The sequence below is a fragment of the Hyperolius riggenbachi genome, chromosome 11 (assembly GCF_040937935.1).
Source record: "Hyperolius riggenbachi isolate aHypRig1 chromosome 11, aHypRig1.pri, whole genome shotgun sequence".
Classification (NCBI taxonomy): Eukaryota; Metazoa; Chordata; class Amphibia; order Anura; family Hyperoliidae; genus Hyperolius; species Hyperolius riggenbachi.
Genome location: NC_090656.1, coordinates 42,886,261 through 42,897,633, shown reverse-complemented (window position 1 = coordinate 42,897,633; position 11,373 = coordinate 42,886,261).

Here is an 11,373-nt window from a genome sequence, read left to right as displayed (position 1 = left end):
CATCTAAGATACAAAATGATATGAACAATGATTTTGCCCTTTTTACTGCTTACAACTCTCAAATTGAAGGTGTCTTCAAGAAAATTTGCGGTATTTTGCTGAGTGACCCTATACTAAGAGACGTAGTTCCTCCAGCCCCCAAATTTATATGCAGACGTTCTCAGAATTTACAGAGGAGACTGGTTAAAACCTTTATAGAGGGCCCGGATGAGTCCAGAGGTCTGAATATGTGGGGACAAAGTGTTTTCTTCCCATGCAGGGGGTGCAATGCGTGTGTTAGTGCTAATGCACAGAGGTGTTCTGAGGTTACATCAACACACAGGTCAGAGCTATTGGATCAAAGAGTGCATCACATGCGCAAGCACCCACATAATCTATCCGGTATGGTGTATCTGCACGTTACAGTATATAGGCAGGTGTGTAACAATAGACCCTGCAAGGGATGCCTCCGCAGGGGGGCCCAGAAGCCACAGGGGGCCCGTGGGGGGAAACGTTTGAGAGACTAACAGCTAAGGGCATGGAGAGAAAAAACGTATTCTGCTCTCTGCTCTCGCACCATTGTTATATTGACTGCATGTGTCCACAACACAGATAAGGACTCATACACACTTTGGAATTTGTACACTGTCCCTGCTCCCTAGGGTTCGTAAAAAAACATCTGTCTCTCACTGCTGCAAAGTTCTGATGACTTCATGTACAACCTTACAAACAAAGGAGTCAAATTTTGAAAAAAAGTTGTAGACTTTCCCTTTTCAGCAATCACTTCGAAAGGATTCCTAGATTCTTATCACACACACACAGGCCAATGACCCTATGGCTCTGATTACTTTTACAACACAGTGGAGTGGAGATTGATGTCTTACTGTTGCTGCTTCATTGAGAGCTTTTTGTCTCATACTGAGTCCAAGTTCTTGTAATAACAATATCAATCAGTGACATTCTGAATGTTTTGCCAAAGTTACAGTGAATACTATATCTTATGTTCAGCATGTCATTGTTGTTCCTCCATATAGCATGTGCTCTCATGTAGTAAAATAATAAGGCTGTGTGTGTATGTATGTACTGGGAGCAGAGCTGCAACGAGGGACTTGTTGCAATGGGCTGGAGGAAGCCACGGGTAAGTAGATCTGGGGGCAGCATAGATTGCCTGACATTTCCTTTAAGTCTAAGTGTTTTTATCTGCATAGGGAAACCACATTGGTCCTTAATTTTCTTGTGCAGAAAGCGAGGGGGGGGCCCTCGCTTTCGCGGGGGGGGGGGCATCCAAAGTTTCACAGGGGGGCCCAGTGATGTCTAGTTATGCCCCTGTATATAGGAAGAACAAAAAGAGCCTTTAAAGGAAACATCCAAGAAGAAAAAAAAATTCACTACCCTACAGTATGTAGGAGGAAAAAAAAGGCTAGAATTAATGAGCATGTAAAAAATATTAGAACAGGCTATGCAAATCGTGGTGTTTCTAGACACTTTGCAGGGCATCATGGGTGTGATCTCCAATATATGTTTTTCTGTGGGATACAGAGATTAACTGGGAAATGGAAAGGTTGTAACAAAGTAAGAGAGAAATCAAGGTTGGAGACAAAATGGATATATGATATGAAAACCCTGTCCCCTATGGGTATGAACATTGAAATAGATCTCAACTGTTTCCTTGCCAATGACTAAAAGTATGTGATTGGTTATATTTACATTTGGTTACTTTAAGACTATATGTCCTTTTAGGATTATATTATATACGTTTGGCACTGGTGTTGGTTCACACTGCTGGGGCAGATTGGCCTATGTGTTTACTGGCACTGGTGGACTGCATTTCCTAGCACCTGGGTGTTGATGCACTTAGTGGCAGGTGTGCTTTGAGGTGCTCATGACTCTGTCGGTGAAGGAGTACTGATATCTGAAGATACTGCACTATGTAGCAAAGGATCACTGCCTAGAGGGAACCTGGAAGATTACTGTGGCTGATGATTACTTATGCTGTCTTTGCTGTTTGTCATTGAGCAGCACATCCATCTGGTGAGTGCTTTGCATATATGAATGTGCCGGTGTTCACTTGATAATATTTAGTACACATATAATAGGTGGAGGTGCATGAAGTTAAGAGGATACTGCACTATTATCATCCTTGTACAATTGTCATCCTTGTATTTTTTTTGTCTTTTCTGAGGATTACGAGTTCAGGTCACCGTGGACAACCAGATTGGTGCATGTGTGGGAACTGAATTGCTGCAGAACTGTGTCTTATGCCTCAGGGTACCGAATACCACCACCATGAGAAACTCCCCTTCAGCAGGCTGCTTTATTTGTGTATCTTTGAGTAACACTCCCATGAATTTGTACAAATGAAAGGCCTGTGGGACAGATTTAAAACATACAGAGATTGCTGCCAATGATAACAATATGGTGTTTAGCTTAAAAGCACACTCACATGTCCTCACAGGGAACAACACTAACTGGCTAACAAACATAAAACAAAAGCCTTAAAAACTCTTTTAAGTTTATGGTGCTCGTTAAAGTGTACCTGAGATGGGGAGAAATTAAACATTTATACATACCTGGGGCTTCCTCCAGCCCCCTCTGGCCTGATTGCTCTCTCACCGCTGTCCTCCGCAAATTGCCCCGGAAAGTCCTCCTGTCCAGGGCACACTGTGCATGCCCCCCGGCCGGGAGCGAGTTGTACTGGGAGCGAGTTGTACTGCGCAGGCGCAGAACGCTCTCGGTAACGGGAACGTGACAGGGGAGCGCACACATCCGGATTGCGCCTGTGCTGACTTACTGGTGCCAATTGCAGAAGCTGCAGGCAGTGCAGGACTGTGCCAGAGGGAGTGATGAGGCCAGAAGGGGCTGGAGGAAGCCCCAGGTATGTATACATTTTTTATTTTGCCCCATCTCAGGTTCACTTTAACCACTTCCAATTACGCGGCAGAATATCTACGCCTCGCCTCAGTTACACACATTACTTCCTGTTCGCATACTATTAATGTACACGGCAGGAAGAAAATGTGTGAGGACATCTTGTGGCCAAATAGTAAAATTACACCTACATACATTTTATTTAATAAAATAACACATATACCATTAAAATTAACCCCCTACCTACCTCACCATAGTAACCCCCCCCCCCCCCCTTAAAAGAAATTGCAAAAAAAAACATAAATAGATACCTTAGGGACTGAACCTTTTTCATATTTATGTCCTGATGTTATATTACTGTTATTTTTTTTTTTAAATATGGTATTTTGATTAGTGATGGACGCAAAACTGAAAAAATGCACCTTTATTTCCAAATAAAATATTTGCGCCATACCATTGTGCTAGGGAACTATTTTAAAAAGAGGGACAGTTGGCAGCTACGGATATTAGTGACTGAATTAATGGTCACCGCCAATCCTTAATTAACCTTGAAAAACAGCTTTACAAACTAGAGACATGAAACTGCAACCCAGGGTCTCATGCTCATATAGGAAGTGCTATGCTTATTCTCCACAGCAACTAGTCATGTTTTTTTTTTTGTTTGTTTTATTTGCAAATCAACACTGTATATGACAACTGAAAGCAGGACAAGGGAACCAAGAGTCGTTCTCAAATACACTGAGGAAGGCAAATCCTGGGCACAGAGTCACAGACTTCTTGTTCTGAGGAGTGAAAACATGATTCAGAAATATTACAGATCACAAATGAGAAACCAGATGAAGTGGGCAAGTCCTTATTACCACCCTTTATATATTTACATGCATTCCGCTTATGAAACTTTTATTTGATGCAGATTTGCATTAGGCTACATAAGATTTGCTAACTCTCCATGATATTATGACTACCGATACTGATAAGGGAATCTAACCCATTGTCATCTCGACACTAGGCAGTTAGACTGTTCTTGAGGTTTTATAAATATTCTATTCTTCAAAAACCTTAAAGTGAACCTAAAAAAATGAGTTTAACTTGCATGGGGCTTCTAGCTGCCCCCTGCAGCCGCTTTGTGCCTGCGCCGTCACTGAACGATCCTCTGCTCTCCCGTAATGCCCTTCTTTCTTCTGCATGTGTGGCCCCGGTCTGAGCGCCTGCTGATCATGCTCCTGTGGATTGGAGCGCTATGCGCACATGCAGTACAGGGAGATCCCTACTGCGCATATGCAGAACCTGATGGAGGAGGCGTGCGGCCAGGGTGGTGCATGCACAGTGGCCACCGAGTTGGCTGGAAGAGGAGACCTGCGGGGAACCGGAGGATGGTTCAGTGGTGGCTGCAGGGAGCTGGTAAAAGCCCCAGGTAAGTTAAACTCGTTTTTTTTCTTCCGTTGAGGTTCCCTTTAAGGCCGGTTTTATTTCTAGCCAGTGCGTTGCACCACCCCCATCACACTGCAATACACAAATTGTCATTCATATGACCCTGCGGTCAAGTGCGCCGGCAGGGACATATCCATGGTGCCGCACCCCACACGATTTTCGCCACAGCCCCTCACCCAGTGATGTGCTCCCTGCTGGACAGGAAGTATGTCACTAGGATGCCTGGGTTCCCCCGTCGATTTTGTGTTGTTTTGCACATGTGTGCTGCACCGCCCTGTTGGACATGGATATACATTACTTCCAGGGGCAAACCCAGGATTTTCAAGGGGGGGATTCCTGAAAGGTCTCCCTCAGCCACGCACAATACAGTATAATAATATGATAGGACATCATGCTGGGTACACATAATGCAATTTTCATCCGGCTGACAGGATCTGACAATGATTTCCTAAATGTTCGATCTGCTCGCAATCAACAACGAGATCGAACAGGAGCAGTTTGGATACAGATAATAATGAGGACAGCCAACATTGCTAATGAAGGGGAAAGTGAAGCATTTTCACAGCAGGGCACAGGGCTGTGCTCATACCTGACTCTGTTAATTTCCCCAGTGCTGCTCCATGCTCTGTACACACGCTGCTGCTCCATCCAATGTCAGCTGTAGCAGGGAAAGAATGGCAGTGCTGTGAGCTGCAGGATGCATGCACATATTCTGGTGTCTCAACTTCTTCCTATCCCAGACACTGTACCGGCTCTGGTCTGAAAGGGGATTCTGGGCAGCTGTAACCCCCCTGCGTTTCCCTATGACTCCCCCCCCCCCCACTGCATCACCACGTAAGTCTGGCGATAACCTGCTATTGACTTTGCAACAGCTCAGCAGCAAAGCGGACACTTCGGTGCGACGCGACGAAGTGTGCTAGACCCCTTTCATTGGTGATATAATGAAAATGGCCTAGTGTAAAAGGGTCCTAAAAGAGAGAACAGGAACAGGCACCAGGAGACAGTAAGGGCTCTTTCACACTCAAACTCACAGGTGAGCTGCAACTTTCACATATTTTTAAATGTGTGTTTCACTGGGATTTTTGGGGCCAATCAGGGGGGTGCAATTGCATTTCCCACGTGTAAAAAAATGGGAATTTTTCAAATGGGACATCCCATAGCAAATCACAGCGATTTGCATGCGCTTCAGTTCATTCAAAGTGGAACCGAGATAAACTTTAACTCATTGCATAATTGTGTTCCTTTCATATAGTTTATAGGGCATTCCTCAAGCCAAATACTTTTTTGTTTTATTTTAATACTCTAATTCCCTATAAACTAAACAAGCCTCGCCCACAGCTTCTCCAGTGCCTTGGCACTGTAGCAAGTACTTATGGTAGCTCAGTCTGGGCAGGAGGAGGAGGTGTAGGTTACTAGCCATTGATTTCAGAGGCAGAGGGGAGGAGGGAGCAGAAGAGGGGACTGAATTTACACACAGGCAAGCTGATAGCATCTCCAGCCCTCAGCCTGTGACAATGTGGCAAACAAAACATGGCTGCCCTCATTGTATCACAGGAATAAATAATCATATACTGTTGAAGCTGTTTGCAGCTAGATTTTCTGTGTAAACTATCTAAACTTTAGATAAGATATATAGACAAGTTACTTGTTATAGTTAGTTTTTCATCTCAGATCCACTTTAACCAAATTAAAATAAAAATGGATCACGCCTTTCTGTATAGGGCAATCATGGTGGATTTTCACCCTCAAAACATTTGAGGTACATGTTCTAAATATAGAATTAGATGTAAGAGTCTCTTAAACTCAAGAGTTGCCTGCTTGGTGCACCCTGAGTGGCAGCAGCTCTCAGAGGGCGCACACCACCAGCCCGGCATGTCAAGTGCATAAGTGACGTTATTGGTCGCTTCCTGCATCTGAAGCACAATGGGGGGAAGTGTGCGCTCCATGTGTCTCTCCTCTTACCGCTGGTCTGATAACCAGGAAGAGAGAGCCAGAGGAGGGGGAGGGATGGGGGATGGCGGTAGTGGTGATGATCAGACAACCTGTTCAAGGGGAAGAGCTGCAGGAAGGTAGAAGATATAGTAACATTATACATGAAATGTCATACCTTTCTTTTGTGCCTGCGCATAGCATGAGCTGGCCTGAATGCCTGCATGCAAAACACTGCAAGCATGTGGCTGATTTTCCAAATGTATGGGCTGGAGATCACAGTATCCTGGAATCAGGCTGTCACTGTGCAAGAGGAGCTTACAATCTAATCCCTGCCACACGTGACTACTACTTAATTATTTTATCTTGATGCACCTGTCTATTTAATGTTTATCGTGAGGCACCTGGCTACTTAAATATTGTATCTGAAGGTGTGTGACTACTTAAAGGGACCCTAAAGACAACTTAAAAATCGAATATGAACTTACCTGGGCTCCCCCTGTTCTTCTGCTGGTGGCTCCGTTAGCTGCCTGACTTCGCCTGGAGTCATGCAAACCGTGCATGTGCGACCCCCCCCCCTGCGCCTGTCTTGCTTGCATGCCCATCACCGCGAGCTTTCTACGCAAGCGTAGTTCGTTCTTTCAAGAACCAGTTGTGCACGACTCCTGGTGAAGTCACGTGGCTAACGGAGCCGCTAGCAGAACAATAGAGGGAGCCTGGAGGATGCAGAGGGACCTCACGGACTACGAGGGGCTTCCTCCAGCCACAGGTAAGTTCATATGTCATTTTTAAGTTGTGTTCAGAGTCCTGTTAATATTTTATTGGGGGCAGTGACTACTTGATTATCTGGGGGCATGTGACTACTTGGTTGGAGGGGGTGCAATGTCAGAGTTTGCCATGGGCGCCATATTGCCTAGATACTGTTTGTAGCCCCTTACACACTCCTAGGAGTGCTGGTTCACCATGAGCTTGCTGGGTAGTCTGTATATGTGAATGTAAGGGGATTGTTTTAATAGCAGATTCATAGACTGCATTTTAGTTTTTAGCCACAAGATGGGGCTAAAAATCACATTTGCATAATATATAGCAGTGTTTCTCAACATTTTATTAGTATGTACCCCTTTTAAAACCCTGTACTCGCCAAGTACCCCCTAGCATAGTAAACATTGTCGCAAGTACCCCTTGACAAATGTATGCATATATCATATTACATGATAATTGGTTCTAAACAATTTCCAAGCATTTACTGTTGCTTTTATTTTATCTAAAATACTAATTTGGTGTTGTTTAAATGGGATTTATCATTTTCTAAAACTCTAAATTTGTTATTCTTGGTTAAGTATAGCAAGTCTGAGTACCCCCTGGAACCATCAGAAGTACCCCCTGGGGTACGCGTACCGCATGTTGAGAACCTAGGATATATAGTATATGGAGAGATTCTCTTCCCTGTGAATGGAATTAATTTATAACTAGCTGAAGACCTGGATGTAATGCTTGGGGGGTATACTTTCAGTCAGCGTGTGTGTAGCTGGGTTATGGAAGAGACTACACAGGTGGCCAGAGGAGTAATGAACAAGGGAGCAAGATTGCCCAGAGCAACTGCAGCTCTGGGCTTCCGATACCGCCTATCACGCTAGATGCTATGTGATACAATACACAACAGTTGTTATCGGTAACAGGCTAGGGTCATACACGTTAGATCAGATGGCAGTGGTACAGTGGATTAGACAGAATCAGAGTCGGTAGCAGGCTAACGTCATACACGTTAGATCAGATGGCTGTGGTACAATGGACTAGGCGAGAGAATGGTCAGTAAAGCTAAGGTCGTATCTAAGTCAGTCTGGCAGTCGCATTGAAATACATTGAGTAATGAAAGTCGCATTAATATACAATGGCTGCTTAGTGCAACGCCGCACTAATCCTCAGGCTGAGTAACAAGACAAACAACAGACAGACAGACGGAATGCTTTGCCAATCTAGTCCCTGCCCCAGCAACGGCAAACATTCACACTGACATAGACAAGACAAACAGGTAGGAGTGTAACTAATGGCAACCGCTGCTTAAGTTACGTCCTCAGGAACAAGGCAAGAAGGATAACTACCAGTCACCAGCATGGTGGAGGCAGAATCCAAGCTATCAGGATAGTGGACTTTACTGACCCTCGCGGGTTCAGCAAACATCCAGCAGGCATAGAAATACAAAGGAAGGCAATACATAATATTATCACAGCATGGACCCAGCAACAACTCAAACACAGACAAACACAGAACATTTATATCGCGCTTTTCTCCTGGCGGACTCAAAGCGCCAGAGCTGCAGCCACTAGGACGCGCTCTATAGGCAGTAGCAGTGTTAGGGAGTCTTGCCCAAGGTCTCCTACTGAATAGGTGCTGGCTTACTGAACAGGCATAGCCGAGATTCGAACCCAGGTCTCCTGTGTCAGAGGCAGAGCCCTTAACCATTACACTTTCCAGCCACCAGGGAGCTGTACGCTATGTCGGGCGGAGTCTGAAATGGGAGGCAGACTTTTATGTCAACATCAGCCAAGGGATGCAGGCATGCAAATCCCCACACAGCTGAATGATAATTACTCAATCCTGAACTATCTTGATTACAAGCTGCTAGCTGCCTGTGAAAAAAGACTCTCATAACAAATACATGCAATATTATGCAACAACATGCATGTAGGAAATCCAGGGCTATCTGGCTGCAGTTCAACTGCAGCAAGCAATAGGAGGAATCCTGACAGCATCCTGAGCTGCTCTGAACTGCAGAGTGATTGCAAATGATAATGAGACTTGTTGCGAATGCGCAACCGAATGCAAGCAGATAAGTCAGAACTGCCTGGTTGCGGTTCAACTTCATCCAACAGAACATGCTACAGGAGAGAGCCTGACACTGGAATTGTTTGCAGGGGGGTAACTAGAGGGGCCCCTGTGATCACAGGGAGGCCCAGAGCTGTTTGGGGCCCCAACTACTGACCTTCCCTTCCTCCGATACAGGGCACTATACTTCAGATCAGGTGTTTCTATGGCGACACTTGTTATGGGTGTGAAGATCACGATGGCCACACTTGTTTTATGACCCTTTATGAGATGGGCCCCAGGCTTTGAAGGGCACCAAGGGATGGGGTGTAAACTTTAGGCGGCCCCATCTAAGTTTCGTTGCAGGGCCCCATGAATTGTAGCCGGGTATGTATGTGGTTGTTGTTGGCTCTGCCCACTTTTTCTAAACTTGACACAGTCCACTCAATGACCAAGTTTGTGAGCTTACACTCTTACAGTTTATCAATCAAACAAATCTGATGATGGCCTGATGCTCTGCACCTTTCCTGGATCTGGACCCCAGGCCAGTCACCCAATGACAGACTGTAACAGGTTTGGGGCCTCAGCCATTAGCAATGTAAGATTTGCAGCAATTTAAAGGCAAGGTCCGAGCCAAAAAAAAAAACATGATCAAGATCTACTTACCTGGGGCTTCGTCCAGCTCCTGGCAGCCTTTCTGTCCCATGCTGCAGCTCTGCTTCCAGCCGGTGACCCGGGGTCCCCAAAACAAGCAGGAAATACTAGCTGCATTACTTCATAGCCCCTGCTCTGCTCATCCTCAGCTACATCCTTCTGCCTGCTCACCTCCTGTGAGTCTGAAGTTACCTCCCCCTCCCTGCTAGAAACTGACACCCATAGTAGCCCACCATTCAGTAGGCAGGTATAGATTTAGTGGACCTATTAGTACACTGCCCAGTCCGTTGGGTGCAGGGCGAAATGATGGGCTCCCCCTGCTGCCGCTGCATCACCTGGCAACGTTAAATACCATTCCCCATCCGCGTCGTAGCAACCCAGAGGGAGAACGATCGCCAGAACCCCCGAATTACACTTACGCAAGGTGCGGACTATTGCATTGCTGATATAGCCGCGCTTTCATCTGGCTTTACACACCTCCGTGCGTGCGCCCAGGTGACCTGCTTCATAGATTTAGCTAGCAGAGCAATCCCTCCCCCCCCCCCCCCCCCCCCGGCCCCACCTGCCTATACGACTACAAAGTGAACGGTTCAAACTGACTGACTTGGAGCGAGCAGAGTCGTTGCTAGGGTTTTCAGCATCCCCCCCCACAAAATGGGCTTGGAAACGCTTTAGAATGAGGGCCCCCTTTCCCCCATTTATATAGCCAGATGTGCTCCCCTTGTTCTGCTGCTGTTAAAGCGGACCCAAACCAAAAAATGTTTTAATTCAAAATATTTAGTTGCACCACTCTGACACATGCAAAGATAAATAAACACTCCTTCAAGCCTATGAGCATTTCAGTGCATGCTTTTCACCCTTCTCTTTTCATAACTAGGGTTATACAGGTGGCAGCCATTAGCAATTCCTCCTTTGCTGGACACCACCTACTCCAACAGTTTTCCGGGTTTTGTCCCGACAATGTGAAAGGAAGGGAGGGGTTCCTCCAATAAATGTAAAATATTTTATATTTGTCATCATGCAGCTGAAAAAAGGCTGCTATTTATTATTATAATTTAGAAAATAGATTTTATTGCTGAAATCTTGTATTTTTAATTTGGGTCCACTGTAACGCTTCTGCACTCCTCTGCAGAGGGAGGGTGAGAAGCAGGGCCACTTCGGGCAGCCAGAGAGCCACCTCTCATGCACGTGGGATTGCAGCGGCCATGCTGAGCGCCCTCACAGTGCTGCACCCGCGCACCCATAGCTACGCCTCTGGGAACGAGCAGGCAGATGTAGGTTGCTGTGAAACACTGAAGCAGATATTTATTTTATTTTCCTATTTTGAAAAACGACCCACATTTTGTCTCTCCCCCCCCCCCCCCCCAATAAAAATATGAGTAATTTATTTTAAGTAATGTTCTGTTAGATGCATATAATACATGTACCTGGACTGTGATTTTAATAAATAAATGTAATGTTCCTGGTTCACTGAACAGAACGTCCCTTATGTTTGCATGTAAAAGAGCCATTTATTTTTCTTTTAGTCCTATTGCCATGGGCAGCAGGCTGGTGAGATTAGCTCCGGCAGTATTGCTGAATAGGAGTCATAAAGTGGCAGAGACAAAGAGAAGGAGATTTGTCAGGGTTATCTCTGGACCACACCTGAAGGAACCAGTCTTATCGGTCTGCTCCTAAACAATGCCTGGGAGTAATTAGAACTGCCAG